At 49.5% G+C, this 17426-nt stretch overlaps 1 long non-coding RNA gene and 1 other non-coding gene across 3 annotated transcripts; one reads left to right on the top strand and one right to left on the bottom strand.

Moving 5' to 3' along the window:
- Window positions 1-2244: 2244 nt before the first annotated feature.
- On the bottom strand, window positions 2245-6807 carry LOC139001020 (uncharacterized). Of its 2 annotated transcripts, none has more exons than XR_011469802.1 (3): window positions 6778-6807; window positions 3892-4074; window positions 2245-2918 (listed from the first exon to the last, which is right to left on the bottom strand). It is a non-coding gene; the product is annotated as an uncharacterized lncRNA (long non-coding RNA). The 2 variants fall into 2 exon arrangements; XR_011469801.1 differs by lacking the exon at window positions 6778-6807 and adding an exon at window positions 5992-6662.
- A 601-nt stretch (window positions 6808-7408) lies between these two features.
- On the top strand, window positions 7409-7516 carry LOC139001023 (U6 spliceosomal RNA). Its single transcript, XR_011469804.1, has one exon. It is a non-coding gene; the product is annotated as a U6 spliceosomal RNA (small nuclear RNA).
- Window positions 7517-17426: the final 9910 nt, after the last annotated feature.

Raw genomic sequence — 17426 nt, forward strand, 5'->3', positions numbered from 1 at the left:
CCCAGGACCCCTCCATCCGCAGGCTGATGCTCTATGAATTGAGCCAAACCAGCTAGGGCTTGGACTCCATTTCTAGTCTTTTCCGAGCAGGTTAAGAGTTTTGGAGGTCAATTTCCCTAAGGACAATCTTTTCCAAGTTAGTTCGGCAATATTGAGACTTCCCAGATAACAGGAACACTGGACCATCTGTAAATGCTTTTATGCTTCTGTGTGAAGTTGGGATACACTCCAATGAAACCAGTCCACGGCCTTTGCTGCTCGGCTGCAGTGGATGGGCTGCAATGAGTGTGTTCCCTGCAGGCCAGCCTGGTGCTCAGTGTAACTAATTGTAAGTTGCCAATGCGAACACACAAACAAAGCCTGGGACTTGTCGATGTGCAGCATGACATCGCCTGGGAGCCCCGCCTAGCCCCAAAGCCACTGAGCTAATTCTTGGGGCCTCAGAGGGCAAAACCTAGCCCCGTAGAGCCTTCCCCAGCCCCAAAGAGCAGAGGGCAGCATTGAGGAGCCCAGCTCCTCGTTCAGAGACGCTTAGTGAAGCCCCCAGCAGGCCCTGGTCCTCTCTCTCAGAGAGTTCAACGGCGGCCCAGGACCCAGGCAGCCGGGGCCTCTGTCTTGGAGCCCAAACAATGCCCTGCAGCCCAAAACATGTCAATGATGTGAAACGCACACTCTGGTGTCTACAAATACTGCTTTATGGGAATACAGCCACACCTATTTGCTCACATATTGTCTATGACGCTGCGTCTAAGAGAAGAGATTGGAGTTTAAATACACACCTTAAGCCATTGCCTCTGGCTGTTACAAAGTCTGCAGATGTGATCTTGGATCCTGGAATAACTCGATAGTCTTTGCGTGTCTGGCTGAGGTCTCTGGAGAGGTCTCTTTCACTAAAGACCGTCTTTTCCACACTGAAGGCCATTCCCGGTTAGGGGAACGCTCTGCGGCACCTGCAGACATGCCTTGTTCTCTGCGTGAAGCTGGCGCACATTCAGATGAGGCCCGGCTACGGCAGCGGCTGCTCTCTGACAGGCTCCAATGGAACTCAGCAGCAGTGGGGTCTTGGGATGAGTGTCTGCTCCCTGCAGGCCAGTCCTGTGCTCTGAGCGTTGAGACTCACTGCCAGTTGCCATCAGAACGGTGCCTGGTGGAGCATGAAGATCAGGAGGCTCAGCTGCAGGCCGCCTGGCCCGCTGGGGGGTGTAGTTCGAGGGTGGTGGGCCCCAGCTCAGGCCGTTGCCGGCTTGCCTAACCTCCCAGGGAGGTCTCTGCTCCCTGGGGTGACACACCCAGGCTGTCCCCCTGCTGGAGGTGCAGGGCATTGAGGTAACAGCTAGATCTCTGCTCAGAAGGGACCAGTGGTGGCCGAGTGCAACCGGGCTCTTGCCAGTAACAGGGAATCGGACAGGGTGACCGGGCTGAGCTGGAGCACCTGCGGGAGAACTGCTCCTGGGGAATCGCTGAGGCAACCACAGCTGAAGAGATGCATGCGCAGTGCGCCAGGGGAAGGGGCGGTGCGGGGCCTGCCCTCTGGCTGTGCGCAACCGGCCAGGGAGGAGATGGGGTGGGTGCATGAGGTCTGGGAGGGACGCTGAGGCCGTGCTCCCTGACCGGCTGCAGGACAGCTTCCTGCTGCAGGGCATGGGCCAGGCCCTCGCACAGGCTGCTTCCAGCAGCGTCTGCACCGGCACAGAAAGGAGCCCTCACTGCACGGTCCTGCTTACTGGTTCTTTTTGTTGTTTCTCTTTTTGTGAACCTTGACCTTGCTCAGACCAAAGGTACTTCCGGCCCCTGCTGGGGGCAGGTGGGCTGGGGGTGTTCCTGGGCGCAGAGCTCTGCCTCAGCTCCTCCTGGCCCTTTCCCACCACCTGCAATTCTTCCCAGAAAGCCTCCCGGGCAGTTTTCAGACTGCATCAAGCGGGGCTTGCTCTACATTACGGAGCTTGGTGCTCTGGTTCCATTACCCCTGCCCCACAGCCCTGGCTCATGTACCACTCCATCATCTGTGTCCTGGGCATCCCGCCACCACTGTGGCAAAGTGGGTCCCCGCTAAACACCTGCGGACAAGGTCAGGGATGTCCCTGGGCCCTGGCTGGAGCAGTGTTGTGTCCACCACGCCCTTGACTCTCACCAGGGGCTGTGTCAAGGCCACACGCGGGCAGCTGGGCCGGCTCTTCCTCATGGCTGGGCTGTGCAGCCCCAGAGCTGGCCGCCAGGCTGCTCCAGTTACAGAGTGCTCGGTCCTATTAAGTTGACACATGGAACCAGTCACATCGGGTAATTAGTGTCATGGTGGTGGCAGTAGCCTTTGTCCACTTCTACGGGGTCCCCCACCTTCAGGTCGCCCACTAAGGCCTGGAGGGGGGGCTGCACTGGTGACTCACATATCTGCGCCTCCTTTCTGAAGCTGGAAGGGAAGCTCCCCAAGTGCCTTAACAGTAACTTCTTACCTGAGGTGAGAGGAAGCGTCTGAGGGGTCTGTTTCTAGAAGAACCTCTTAGAGAACCCGGGGCCCGCCAGGCTCCTGCCCAGCTTCCCGCTGCGGCCTGTGGAGAAACTGCCCGTGTCCCCTGCTGCCCCTCCTCAGCCGGCAACGCCATCCCCTGGGCACAGAGGCCTTCGAGGCTCATGTTGGGATTTTACTCTCCTCCAGCCGTTTCTGGGGAAAATAATGGGCTGGGCCTTTTTGGATATTCTGTTTCTGGAGCAAAATGTCCCTCTTACCCCCGTCCTTCCTGGATGACCCGGCTTAGAACAGGACACCCATTCGTGGCAGTTTTCAGAGATGATTGTAAACTGGTCTGTTTCTGGGGCTGGATCTGCTGATGGCAGGAAGCACGGAGTCCCCAGCTCAGAGGCAGCCGGCTAGTCATGGAGGTGTGTCCGGGCCTCAGATACCTTGAGTTTTCATATTTGTCCTTGGGAGAGTGATGTAAGGTTACAATGGGGAAAGATATTCAATCTTCAATACTAGGTTTTAAAAAGAAATCTGCTGTGTTGATATGTACCTAGAGGCAAAGATTATGGTGAAACTGAAAGGAAATACAGAGACAATTAGCATTCAAAGAAGAAAAAGAACAATGCCTGTGACTTGTCAATGTCAGCATGACACGGCGAAAGACGATGCTAGCCTCAGAGTTCGGCCTAGGGTCAGCACCTCGGAGCCGAAGGTCCCGCACAGAGAGCCCGCCTGGCCCCACATAGTGGGGCCCATCACCAAAGGGCTGTGCCTTGCTCAGGGAGAGAGAGGCCCTGGCCTCTCTCTCAGTGAGGCTCTGCCCTGATATCACTCCCTGGCCTTTCTCTCCGAAAGTCCTAGCCAGGCACAGGGCCCCAGCACCCTTGGCCCTGGGGCCTCTCTTAGAACATTCGAGAACGTGAAGAAGCTACCCTAGAGGACAAGCCCCATAGGGACCCCCGGCTCCCTAGTGGACTGGAGGGGCCAGATTTCCAGTCTCTGGCTGAGGTCCACGTGGGCAGCACTTGGGGCTTGCGTCCCCTCCTTAGGCCTAAGCAGTCCTAGCCTTGAGGGGCAGATAGTGAGGGCAAGGGGCTGTCCTCACGCTGAGGATGGCCTGTGACTTATCCACAAACGGCTCTCTGGGTTTCAGAAAAGTAGTGCTTAACCATGGGCCACTGTTACCAGGCAACCTGGCTGTCCACTGTGACCTGGGTGAGAGGTCACTCACGGAGCCTAAAGAGGCCACACACAGGAGACCACATGAAGGTGAAATGGTTCACGCATGACGGGATCTCGGAGGATCAGAGCCGTGAGATAAGAGCTGGCCCTCCTGCCAGACAACCAATCCCTCTTTCAGCCTAGACTTGTGGGCGCATGGAAGGCTCCCTATGACCTGCTGACAGAGGAAGCAAAGTCGTGGCCTGGCTTACCGGTGACTCTGCATGATGTCAATATCCAACAGGAAACTGGACGGCTGCGCTACAAAGGACCATTCGGGATGTTTGTGAAGGACAGTGGGTAATGAACCCATCACGATGGGCAGAGATTGGGCAGTTCACCTCCTCATTCACCTTGAAGATCTCCTACCTGCAGACTTTTTCCATGGCGGTCACCTGAGGGGAAAAAGCATGAGTGAGGATACGATGGCAATCGAGTTCCAATACAAGGATGCTATCCTGTGAGTGTTGAGCACAAACTGGAGTGTGCTATGTTGCATTGTGAAGTTGTACAAGTTAATATAATGTCATTAACTACATGATCCCCCAATATTTAATAATGGGATAATTTTAAAAGAATCTTTGTCAGTCTTCCTCTTGTTTTTGAAAGTAAGAGACATTCCTCTGTTTTCGAATAATGCCAGCATAGTTTTGTTTACTTGCCTCTGTTCATTAAGGATCATGGAAAACCTCTGTTAAGACTGAGCAGTAGCAGGTGTGCTTAGGGGGTCAGCCATCAGACAGTTATTGAGGAAGATGGCTAGGAAAATAAAAGACAATCATTAAGAGAAAACAAACACCAAGTTCTATTCCAGAGTCCTTCAAGACAATCTCTAAATATTGGGCTACAGCATCACTAAACAGAGGAGTGAGGATCACTGTGGCAATCCAATGTGTTTTTAGTTTGTAGTTTCCATGTCTCTGGTGATGACATAGATGTTCTGAAAAATTTCTGAGTGGTCCGCAACAGCAGACATGGTTGTTTTCCTTGATTTATATCCAAGACACCAGATTCAGCTTGAAAATGTTCAGGACATGAGAAGATTTATTTTCTCAATGGTTCCAAGCCAAAGGTGTGAGAAAACTGGGAAGGTTCATGGTAGAGTTATAACCTACATGGCTATAACCTAATTGGAATAATTCAGAATTGTTCATGGACTGGGAAAATGTGCAAGAGGAAACACACAAGGACGACAATGGGAGTGAGCTCTCCTGCAGCAGCTGCCACCTCGACTAGACACAAATCGCAGCAGGACACTAAAGGTGAGGGGCAGAGTGCGACCCTTGAGGAAGTGTGCTACCCTTTATAAGAGCCATGTGAATTCTGTGATTTACAGAAGCAGGGAAACATGGATTATGTACGGAAATAATTAATGGTGGGGGGACAATGTTCAAAGAAATATACATTGTGATGAAAGGGAATTTAATAGTTTGGGGCGACAAGACAGAGACTGTGCATTTATATCTGCAGCTTGGGTCATTATCAAAGTCGTTAAAGTTTATTGAGATGGTGGGCTGAAAAACACATCCAAAGATGGACCAAAAATTGTAACATGGAAATGCCCACTGATTCCTGCTCTAATATAGAAGAAGGAATGCTTTGGTTGGCCCATTGGCTGATAGCCCCTTTTCAAAAAGTTTTATCCGAGTAACTATCTCTTTGGGGGAAACAATGAACTAGATAATTCAGCGACCACAGGAAAATGGTTATGAACAGAAATTGGTCTCAGAATCCAAAATAATACTATAGCCCTCACTAAGACTAGGAGCTTTTGAGGGTCAGGTGACCAGTGAATTTTTGCTCAGGTCCATTTTGAAATAGGTCCAAATTTGATCTCACCCATTCTGTGGTTGCTCCTGGTTGTAAAATGCATAACTGAAATACCTATAGCAGCGGAATTATCCCACACACTCATCACCAATGAGTCAAGGCGACTGTGGAGAGAAAGTCTAAACCAATCCATAAGAACTGCCTGTAACTGTGCAAGTATTAAGTTAGAAGCTGTACCATCTGCCTGATGAATATGAGATTTGTGCCAGCATGAAGGATTTGAAAGATTCAGGAGTGCGAAATTGGGCACATTCTCATTACGCTTTTGGTTTGTTTTGAGAGAAAGAAGGAGGAAGAGAAGGAGGAGGAGATTGGACAGGAACCAGAAAGAGAGGAGGAAAAGATGGAGAGAGTAGAGGAGGAAAGAAAGTTTAGAGGAAATAGAAAGAATAAGAAAAAGATGAGAAGCAAGAGGAGGAGGAGTAGGAGATGGAGAAGAGAGAGAGGAGAAGACACAACTTGGAAAGTGGCAGTGTACTCACCGATTCTTTAACCACAGGAGACCCTATGCTGCTGCTGTACCATGTGGTTACTTTGCTTGAGCAACTTCCAAGTCCACATCACCTTGTTCCATATGCACGTACAGTGCAGGCAAATGCCTCCTCCTCGTGTTCCCATAGTTCAATCCAATTTGCCTTCTCTCAGGTGGCAAGGCCCCCACACACCTTCATTATCTTCCCTCAGGGATGAGTCATCTCTACAGGCTGAAGGTCCTCACTGCCCTTTTCTTCCACAGGAAATACTTCTTGCTGGTCAGTTACAATGATGACGTTATCCAGAATGGGCCAAGTGAGTGGGACAATACTACTCTAGAGTTGATACACTTTTAGAGTCAGTAGCTGAAGAAGAAATCTGACTGAAATTCAGAATTCTTAGTGAAATATGTTTGTGTCCAGTGCTCTTCTGTGGGGCAGGCAGGTGTCTGAGGTAAATAATGATTGCTGGCATCTGGCCCCTGCTACCAAGATGGAGAACCAGCGCCCAGGGAGCCTCTGGATTTTAGAGGCAGATTACTCCTCAGTTGGGTATATGACTCCATGGAGTGACCTGAAAGTTTGCTTCTTTTGAATTCAACCCGGAAAAAGACAGGCACTGTCACAGGTGCAGGCTGCTGCGTGTCCCCCTCCATGCACCGCAGCAGACGTGATGCTCCTACCAGTGTCCCGGACAGATGGGGATTGTGGTTGGGACCTTGGGAAGGCTGGTGTGTGAGTCACAGTGCAGGTGCTCAGGATTCCCCACCCATGAGCATATCCTTGTTTACTTACCTTTGGTTCACTCAGGATGAGATGAAGCCTGTGTTCCGACTTGTCAGCAGCAGGTGTGCTGCAGGGTGTTAGCCACCAGACAGTTAATGAGGACTAGTGTCTATGAAAAGAAGAAAACTAAGAGTTACAAAGCCAATTTCTAACTACAGAGTCTGCCAAACAAGGCAGTTTATGAATACTGGGTGACAGCATCACTAGATGGAGGAGTGAGGACCGCTGTGCCAATCCAATGGCTCTCCTGGCTTCCATTGTAAATGTCTGTGTTGATGATATAGACCATCTGACAAATTTCTGAGTTGTCCACAGCAGCACACATGGATTGTTTACATGACTTATAGCTAAGACTCAGATTCAGCACAAAGAGCTTCAGGACATGAGTATATATTTGGGTCAATGATTCCAAGCCAGAAGCGAGAAAAATTAGAAAGGTTCATGGTAGAAAGCTGGCAAATCTGATCATCAGGGTTCCCTGGGTTGCTGAGAGCTGGGGAAGAGGTAACTAGGGGCCAAGCTGCATAGGTGTCCTGGCTCCCCACGGACCAGTGGGCGGCAATGGCTCCAGCCTCTGGCTGAGTCCATCAGGGCATCGCTGGTGGCTTCCATCCCCATTAGTCAAAAGTTGTCCTAGCCAGTGCTCGCTTCCGGCAGCACATATACTAAAATTGGAACGATACAGAGAAGATTAACATGGCCCCTGAACAAAGATGACACGCAAATTCGTGAAGCATTCCATATTTAAAAAAAAAAAGTTGTCCTAGCCAGAGGGGCAAAGATTCTGGGTGAGGGGCAGTCATCACCCTGGGGATGGACAGAGATTTGTCCCACAGGATTTCCTGGGTTACAAAGAACAAATCTTAAACATGGGCCACCAAGTTACCGTGCAACCTGAGCTGTCCATTATGACTCGGGTGTGATGTCACTCATAGAGTCATTAAGGGCCCTGCACGGAAGACTATATCAATGAGTGTGGGCCATACCTGATCCTACCTGGCCTGATCAAAGTAGTTATATGAGGTGACGCCTTGGACCCTACGGTCAAACAAGGAGTCCCTGTCTCTACCTAGACCTGTTCACTCATCAAAAGCTCCCTGTGGCCTGTTGACATTGAAGCCGTCACGGCCTGTCCTCCTGATGGATTTGTATGATGTTGATAAGCAATGTTATTTCCTTCTGGAATAATATGAGTACATTTCTCCGTACTTACCTTTTCCTCACTAATATCAGCGTGAGCTTCTGTTAGGACTGGGCAGTAGCAGGTACGCTGTAGGGCCTTAGGCATCAGTTCATGAGGAATTGTATCTATAAAAAGAAAAGAAAATCATTCATTCAGTGTTAAAAAACAAGTTCTAATCCAGATTCTGCTCAAGACGGTAAATATTGGGCTACGGCATGTAACACTAAGTGGAGGAGTGGGGGCTGTGGTGGCAATCCAGTGGGGTTTCTGAGTTCTCTTTCCATGCCTGGGGTGATGACACAGACATTGTGAAAGTTTTCTGAGTGCTCCAGAACAGTGGACATGGATGGTTTACTTGATTTGTATCCAAGAGATCTAATTCAGCATGAAGAGATCAATTTTGTCACAGGTTTCTAGCCAGATATGAGAAAAACTGGAGGAAGGTAGAATAATTCAGAATTTGCCAGGGAACAGAAAATTGTCAAGAGGAAGCACACCAGAGTAACAAAGACAGTGAGCTCTTCTGCGACAGTTGCTACCTTGATTAGACTCAAATCCCAGCAGGACCCTAAAGGTGAGGGGAGAGTTTGACCTCTGAGGTGGTGTGCTACTCTATGTGACATGTAAATGCCCACTCTCCCTTGTTTTAAATTATGAAGAAGCAGTTCAAAAGTTTATGGTGGTGGTAATGTTGGAGTTGATTGGTAATGTGAGTCCTATTGCCCACTCTGGGAGTGCCCACATGGCATACCTTTCACCAATGCATGGGGAACTATATCGATGACTGGAAACAGCATATTTGAAGAGCTGCATGAAGACTCTTCTATGAAAACCAGACCTTGGGAACTGCACCCTCTCAATGGGAAAGTCCAAATGTGACGACAGACATTGAATCCCAGAGGCAGGGGCACTGGGCCTTTTCCAGTCACTGAACTCTCGGTGGATCTGATCAGCCTGAAATACAGCAAATCCAAGCAGGATCTAGTGAGTCTGACTGGCCCTGACGTACAGTGTTGGCTAATGAGTCATCTGTTCCTAGCAGTGTGGAGAGGAAGCTCCCGGCATTGTTGCTCCATCTAGTGAAGCAGAAATGTCCCCGTGAATCCCAGGGCCCAGCAGCCTAGGCCCTGTGCCTAATTCTCTGAGATTCAAAGGAAGCCTTATTGCCTAATACAGGTCAATTATATAAAAATCAAACTTTATTGTTCACAGAAAATATCTATTCTAATAGAGCCACAGCTACTTATTTGCATAGAGTCAAGACTGTTATCTAATAATGAGGAGAGGCTTGGAGTTTCTGCAGAAACCGTAAGCCATTGAGTGTCTGGCTGTTACAGAAACAGCTCGCTGACTCTGACCTAGGATTCCCTTTATAATCATTAAACAGTTGGTTAAGAATTTTAGAGAGGTCTTTTTCCCTAAAGACAAAAATTTCCATGCTTATTATTCACTAATGGCCCAGTGCACAAATTCATGCACATGGAAAGGAAATGAAGTAGAAGAAATATTTTAATATTGCAATTTGCCGTGTGAACCAAATTCATGATCAACAACGACAGATGGAAACACGTGTGTGATTGGTGCCAGTTAAAGTTGTATATGTATCGCACATGTGTGAGTCAACTTAGCCTTTTATATATAGACTAGGGGCCCAGTGCATGAAGATTCGTGCACGGTGGTGTGGGGGGGTCCCTCAGCCCAGTGGTTGGCAAACTCATTAGTCAACAGAGCCAAATATCAACAGTACAACGATTGAAATTTCTTTTGAGAGCCAAATTTTTTAAACCTATACTAAATAGGTAGGTACATTGTTATTAACTTAAAATTAGGGTACTCCTAAGCTGGCCTTTGCTAAAAATGTCCTCAATCTGATTGAGGTACATTCGCTGAGGTTGACCCCTTACAACTCTCCCATCCACACTCATCTTGTATACTTGTTTCATCTATCTTTTGTCACCAGCGCACGATTTGCGGATGCGACTAGCACTAACCACTGCACAATGAGACTGCTGACTGACTGGCTCACTCAACTCCTGCATGAATCATGTGTGCCTCCCCTGCGCTGCATATCCCACAGCCCACCTGCACCGCGTCTCCCGTCGCCCGACCGACTGACACCCCCCACTTCTTCTAATGCCACTTCTTCAAAATAGACTCGCCCAGGCCAAAAAACGACTTCTGCACATGGGCCACGAAGTTTCAATCGCACTGTACGTGCGCGCCCGCACATGGTATTTTGTGGAAGAGCCACCCTCAAGGGGCCAAAGAGCCGCATGTGGCTCTCGAGCCACGGTTAGCCAACCACTGCCTCAGCCCGACCTGCACCCTCTCCAATCTGGGAGCCCTCAGGGTAGCCCTCTCCATTCCCGGAGTTTCTGTCTGTCTTTGCAATCACATGAGCGAATTGTCTGAGACCCCAACCCAGTTTGGTTTGTTGCTCACAGAATAACAGAGGCAATTTTTTTCTTTGCTTCATTGGTGGAGATTTCCTGGAAGTTTTAGGATATCTTCCCTTTAATTTTTCCTAGACACTCTGACTTTACTTATGTCTTCACCTTTGCTTTCCCTCCATCCCCTACCGCAACAGTAACTTGCTCCAGGCTCACTTTGCTCTAGTGCAGCCGTGGGCAAACTACGCCCATGGGCCGGAGGCCCGTTTGAAATGAATAAAACTAAAAAAAAAAAAAGACCGTACCCTTTTATTTAATGATGTTTACTTTGAATTTATATTAGTTCACACAAACACTCCATCCATGCTTTTGTTCCGGCCCTCCGGTCCAGTTTAAGAACCCATTGTGGCCCTCGAGTCAAAAAGTTTGCCTACCCCTGCTCTAGTGTCTAGGAGATCTGTCTGCCACCAGAACTATGATTCCCAGCATTTCTGGTGCTCCCCAGGCTCTGGGCTTCTGCTTCTGGTCCTGGGGCTGCCATCAGAACTATTCCCAGAATTCCTAGTTCTCCCCGCTCTGGGAGTGACCGAGGGAGCCACAGCCCCCCAAGCCTCCAGCTCTCCTGCTCTGCTCTCCGTCCAGTGACCACGGGAGCCACGTCCCCACACAGGAGCAACCGAGGGCGCCACGTCCCCCCAAGCTGCTGGCTCTCCCACTTCTGCCCTCTGCCCGGTGCTGGTGTATGCAAATTAACCACCATCTTTGTCAGAATAATTTGCATATTCACCCTGATTGGCTGTTGAGCATAGCAAAGGGACAGTCAATTTATATGTTTCTCTTTTATTATATAGGATACTAGGGGCCCAGTGCCCTCAGCCCTGGACTGCACTCTCTCCAATCTGGGACCCCTCACCTCAAAGGATGTCCTACTGCCGGTTTACAGGGATCAGGCCTAAACTGGCAGTCGGACATCCCTCTCACAATCCGGGACTGCTGGCTCCTAACCACTCACCTGCCTGCCTGCCTGCCAGCCTGCTCGCCCTCAACTGCTCCCCGCCGCCGGCCTGCTTGCCCCTAAGTGACCCCCCACCAGTCTGATCACCCCCAATTGCCCCCCCTGCCAGCCTGCTCACCCCCACCTTCCCTCCCCACTGGCCTGCTCGCCCCCAACTGACCCCCTGCTGGCCTACTCACTCCAAATTGCCCCCCCCCCGTCCTGATCACTTCCAACTGACCCCCACTGATGGCCTGCTCGCCCCCAACTGGCCCCCCTGCTGGTCTGCTTACCCCCAATGGCCCCGTCCCCCACCAGCCTGATCACAAAAAACTGCCATCCCATCCTGGCCTAATCACTCACAACTGCCCTCCCCTCTTGGCCTCTAACCACCTCTACCTCAGCCCCGCCACCATGGCTTTGTCCAGAACAACGTCTGGAAGGTCTCCCAGTCTAATTAGCATATTACCCTTTTATTAGTATAGAGGCCTGGTGCATGGGTGGGGGTCCCGCTGGGGTGCCTGGCCAGCCTGGGTGAGGGGTGGAGGACCTTTTTCAGGCTCACCACACCCCCTTCAGTGTGGGGGTCCCCACTGGGGTGCCTGGCCAGCCTGGGTGAGGGACTGATGGCTTTTTGCAGGCTGGCCAAGTCCCCCAGTGGGGACCCAAGCTCCCAGCCTCTCCTTTTTTTCTTTTCAGCGCCTCCTTGAGTGGAGGCCAGGGCGGGCTGGAAGCAGGTATCTGGGATTTATTTATTTTCTATAATTGAAACTTTGTAGCCTTTAGCGGAGCCCAGGGACGACCAGGACAGGCAGAAAGCTTGGCTTCCTCCATCGCCAGGCCAACCCAAGCCTCCTGCTGCTCCAGCTCTGTGGCCGCTTCCATCTTAGTTGGGTTAATTTGCATACTCATTCCTGATTGGTTGGTGGGTGTAGCAGAGTGATGGTTAATTTGCAAGTTTCTCTTTTATTAGTGTAGAGACCAGGGGCCCAATGCACAAATTCGTGCACCTTGAAAGACTGCGGCCGAAACCGGTTTGGCTCAGTGGATAGAGCACTGGCCTGAGGACTGAAGGGTCCCGGGTTCGATTCTGGTCAAGGGCATGTACCTGGGTTGCGGGCACATCCCCAGTGGGGGATGTGCAGGAAGCAGCTGATCGATGTTTCTCTCTCATCGATGTTTCTAGCTCTCTATCTCTCTCCCTTTCTCTCTGTAAAAAAATCAATAAAATATATTAAAAAAAAAAGAAAGAAAGATTCTGTGAGTCATGAGGCTATGGTACACACAGGGGCGGGTCTCAGCCCATCCTCCACACCAAGGCCCCCTGCCCCCTGCCTGCCAGCAACCCTGCTCCCACTGCCACTGCTCCCATTCCCATGAGCTGACGGCGCCGGCCCCACTTGTACCCCCTGAGGGCACAGAGTGATTGGGGTCAGTGCCAGCAGCAGGTGCAAGAGAGGTGGCGCTGTCAGCAGGTGTGAGCAGTAGCTGCTGTCCCAATCACCCCTCAGGAGCAGGGGTAGGTGGAGAAGCCCTCAGGGGCAATCAGAGCTGGCAGCTGCTGCTCACACCTGCTGATGGCGCCGAGCAATCGAGACTGGCACCAGGTACCAGCAGCAGGTGCAAGTGGTGGCTCCGGTGCCAGGTGCTGGTGCAAGCGGGACTGGTGCTGGCAGTGGGTGCGAATGGGAACTCTGGCACCAGCAGCAGGTGAGAGCAGGGCCATCTCTGGCAGTGGGTGCGAGAGGTGGCTGCCTGCCCTGATCTTCCATCAGGAGCAGGGGGAGGTAGAGAAGCCGTCCAGTGTAATAGGGGCTGACAGCCAGCACTCACACTTGCTGACAATGCTGAGTGATCGGGAACAATGCTGGGCATCAGCAGTAGGTGTGAGCAGTGGTTCCGGCACCGGCCGCAGATGCAAGTAGGCCAGTGCCAGCAGCAGGTGCAAATGCCGGGTGGGACTGTTTTTGTGCAAGAGAAAGAATTTTCAGTAACCACTACAGGCTCGCCCTGATGACAGTGACAGTCACCCTGCCTTGGTTTGCTGCCCCCACTCACCTGCTCTACCATCCTGCTGTGGCCGACACCCGCCTTGTTGTGCGCACACCCCCTGATGGTCAGTGCACATCATTGCGACCAGTTGTTCGTTTGTTCTGCCATTCGGTCTATTTGCATATTAGCTTTTTATTATATAGGATACTAGAGGCCTTGTGTACGAATTTGTGCACTAGTGGGGTCCCTCTGCCTGGCCTGCAGGATCAGGTAGAAAAAAGCTCTCCGACATTCCCCAAGGAGTCCTGGATTGCAAGAAGGTGCAGGCCAGGCCGAGGGACCCCCACCAGTGCACCATTGGGGCCAGGGAGAGACACGGAAGGTTTGTCGGCTGTGGAGGAACCTCAGGAGGGCTCCAGGGTGTGTCTGGCCCATTTCACTCAATCCCAATTGGTCGGACCCCCAGCAGCAAGCTAACCTATTGGTGGAGCGTCTGCCCCCTGCTGGTCAGTGCACATCATAGGGAGCAGTTGAGCAGCCTTAGCATATCATTAGCATATTAAGCTTTGATCGCTTGAATAGCCAACAGGTCAACCACACACAGCATATTAGGCCTTTGTCATATAGGACTAGAGGTCAGATGCACAAAATTCGTGCATGGGGGAGGGGTGTCCCTCAGCCCAGCCTGTGCCCTCTTGCACTCTGGGACCCCTTGGAGGATGCCTGTCTAAGCTGTCAGTTGGACATCCCTCTTTCAGTCCAGGACCCTTCACTCCTTACCGCCCGCCTGCTGTGGAGGCGGGAGAGGCTCCTGCCACAGCCACTGTGCTTGCCAGCCTTGAGCCCAGCTTCTGGCTGAGCGGTGCTCCCCCTGTGGGAGCGCACTGACCACCAGGGGGCAGCTCCTGCATTGATTATCTGCCTTCTGGTGGTCAGTGCACATTATAGCAACCAGTCATTCTGCCGTTTAGTCAATTTGCATATTAGGATTTTATTAAATAGGATAGAATAAACTTGCTTAAGTAGACATGCTTTCTGATGTAGCTAAACTTTTTCCAGGCCAGTGAAGCACCCCAACTTCTCTTTCAGGTGATTGTCAGCAACACAGCAGTAAATATCAACACAAAGCAGATCATTATTGTAGATCACGCAGGAAGAACAAAGGGTAAAATATTTAACTGCAGCAGTGTTTGTCTATATTCTGTACAGTGAGAAAACCTTAAGTCATTGTCAAGGTCCACCATTTCTTACTTCTTTTCAGTCAAGTAAAGTTTCTAAGCTTTCTAAATCTCCGTTTTCTGGCTAATGAAAAGAAAATAGTATTCCACCAAGTCTCATATCTACCTACTCCAGGACTTCTGTGAGGATCAAATGAGATGAGGCACAGGAAAACACTTCACAGATATTTGGTTAAAGTGTGAAATGTTTTAACCTGTGTTTGTGTGCTGAAGAAAATGCAAGGGGCTATTCGTTGCTAGGGAGAGGAAGCTGGGCATTGCTACATGACCTCATTACCCAGCAACCACAGCCACCGTTTCCAGGCTGGGTTGGGCTGTGGACTGCATTTTGTGCCATGGGGTTTTGGCAGAATCAGCTGAGATTTGGTGAACTGTCACTCCAGGATGGTGGCAGGGCCTGTGTCCCACTTGGGGAAAGCCAAGTATTGCTTTTTGGGCTCCAGGTCTGCGGTGCCATTTCTTTTTCTTTCTTTTTTTTAAAAAATATATTTTCTATTGATTTCCGAGATGAAGGGGGAGAGAGGGGGAGAGATAGAAACAACAATCTGAGACAATCTGATTCCTACAGCCAGTCTGCCTGGTGGTCAAATCCCTCTAGTGTTAACTACAACAATTAAGGCTTGGCTAGAACAAGACTGTGCACAGAGACCACAAGGGGGTGCACCAAGAAAGCATAAAAGATGCGGAGACAAAAAAACATGACAGAAATGGAGGATATGGAGCTAAGAATCGCAATTTTGAGGGCTTGCCATAAATTTGTGCAGAGCCTCACGAAAAATAATGAGACCCTCGATGCTACGATAAACAAATTAGAAAGTAAGCATACACGGACTGAAATAAAGAATATTATACCCAATAGCAGACCAGAGGAGCTCAAGAATCAAACCAAAGATTCGACAAAAAACACCCAATTGGAAAAGCAAAATGAAAAAAGAATCCTAAAGTGTGAAGATAGTGTAAGGAGCCTCTGGGACAGCTTCAAGCATACCAACATCAGAATAATAGGGGTGCCAGAAGATGAGAGACAGCAAGATATTGAAAACCTATTTCAAGAAATAATGGCAGAAAACTTCCCCCACCTGGAGAAAGAAATGGACTTACAGGTTCAAGAAGCGCAGAGAACCCCAAACAAAAGGAATCCAAAGAGGACCACACCAAGACACATCATCATTAAAATGCCAAGAGCAAAAGACAAAGAGAAAATCTTAAAAGCAGCAAGAGAAAGAGGCTCAATTACCTACAAGGGAATACCCATACGACTGTCAGCTGATTTCTCAACAGAAACTTTGCAGGCCAGAAGGGAATGGCAAGAAATATTCAAAGTGCTGAATACCAAGAACCTACAACCAAGATTACTTTATCCAGCAAAGCTATCATTCAGAATTGAAGGTCAGATAAAGAGCTTCACAGATAAGGAAAAGCTAAAGGAGTTTACCACCACCAAACCAGTATTATATGAAATGCTGAAAGGTATCCTTTAAGAAGAGGAAGAAGAAGAAAAAGGTAAAGATACAAATTATGAACAACAAATATGCATCTATCAACAAATGAATCTAAGAATCAAGTGAATAAATAACCTGATGTACAGAATGAACTGGTGATTATAATAGAATCAGGGACATAGAAAGGGAATGGACTGACTATTCTTGGGGGGAAAAGGGGTGTGGGAGATGCGGGAAGTGACTGGACAAAAATCATGCACCTATGGATGAACACAGTGGGTGGGGAGTGAGGGTGGAGGGTGGGGTGGGAGCTGGAAGGAGGGGAGTTATGGGGGGAAAAAAGAGGAACAAATGTAATAATCTGAACAATAAAGATTTAAAAAAAAAAACAACAAAAAAAAAACAATCTGAGACAATCATTAATCGGCTGCCTCTGGCTTGCCCCCTGTTGGGGATTGAGCCTGCAACCCAACCGGGCATGTACCTTGACTGGGAATTGAACCCGGGACCTCTTGGTCTATGGGACAACGCTCAATCCACTAAGCCACCACAGCCAGGCTCTGCGGTGCCATTTCTTTGTGCACGTCATGGCAGCTCCTGAGCGCTGCCCCCTTGTGGTCAGTGCGTGTCATAGTACCAGCCGGAAGGTGGGAAGGACATGTAGTATATTAGCCTTTTATATAGATAGATTCTTCATACATTGCTGATTGTGGGAACACTATGGAATGCCTGCAAAACGTTATCATCCTGTGTAAAGTTGGTGCACACTCACATGAAACCATTGATTCTCTATATTTTGCAAATTTTGCACAACAAGCACACTTGTTGCTGTTTCACTGCTGTTTTTGTAAGAACACGTTTCTACTTTGCAGTCTCATCTTTGAGGAGCATATTTTTTAAAATATATTTTATTGATTTTTTACAGAGAGGAAGGGAGAGAGATAGAGAGTTAGAAACATCGATGAGAGAGAAACATCGATCAGCTGCCTCCTGCACACTCTCCACTGGGTATGTGCCCAAAACCAAGGTACATGCCCTTGACCAGAATCAAACCTGGGACCCCTGAGTCTGCAGGCTGACACTCTATCCACTGAGCCAAACCAGTCAGGGCTTTGAGGAGCATATTAATCCTCTGATGTTCATATTTAACTAAAATAAAAAAATGAGCCCTGGCCGATTAACTCAGTGGTTACAGCATCTACCTACATACCAAAGGGCCATGAGTTCGATTCCTGGTCAAGGGCATAAACCTCGGTTGCAGGCTCCCCAGCCCCAGTATGGACGCGTGCCATGTGTCTCTCTCATGCTGATGTTTCTCTCTAGCTCCCTCCCTCCCACTCTCTTTAGAAATCAATGGGAAAAATACTTCGGTGAGGATTTTAAAAATAAATAAATGAGAAGAAAAAGGTATGAAACCAT

The sequence above is a fragment of the Myotis yumanensis genome, unplaced genomic scaffold, assembly GCF_028538775.1.
Source record: "Myotis yumanensis isolate MYYU_CA2020_CCGP unplaced genomic scaffold, mMyoYum1.0.hap1 SCAF_66, whole genome shotgun sequence".
Lineage (NCBI taxonomy): Eukaryota > Metazoa > Chordata > Mammalia > Chiroptera > Vespertilionidae > Myotis > Myotis yumanensis.